Consider the following 491-nt stretch of genomic DNA (forward strand, 5'->3'; position numbering starts at 1 on the left):
GCAGTCCACAGTACTTTTAATATTATAAACTATGATTTAATACCATCATAATTTAAAACTATCATAATGTTAAATATTAACATAATGGAGATAGTAATCCAACAAATTTTTCTGGAGACATTTGTGTATAGTATAGATGCCCAAATTCTTTCTGGAGTTTAAAAGTATTTTCAAAATTAAACAAATAATCAGTTTGGAAATTTAATATAAAAACTTTCCAAAAGGCCTCTCACATTTTCCTCTCAAAAAGTGTGGGAGTTTTTAATAGTTGTTTCATTTCTTCCACATACAATCCCCAACCATTGATTCTACATGAAAATAATTCACTGTTTTAAAAACTCTAAAAAGAAAAAAAAAAAAAAAAAACACCTGAGAAAACTGAAAATAAAGAAAAAGAAACATCAATGTGTAATGAAGTCAACTACAAAGCAAAAAGAGGGAATAGTATAGATATAGACAAAGCAAAAAGAGGGAATAGTATAGATATAGAA

This window comes from Chrysochloris asiatica, unplaced genomic scaffold (genome assembly GCF_000296735.1).
Source record: "Chrysochloris asiatica unplaced genomic scaffold, ChrAsi1.0 scaffold00009, whole genome shotgun sequence".
In the NCBI taxonomy this organism is placed as follows: domain Eukaryota; kingdom Metazoa; phylum Chordata; class Mammalia; order Afrosoricida; family Chrysochloridae; genus Chrysochloris; species Chrysochloris asiatica.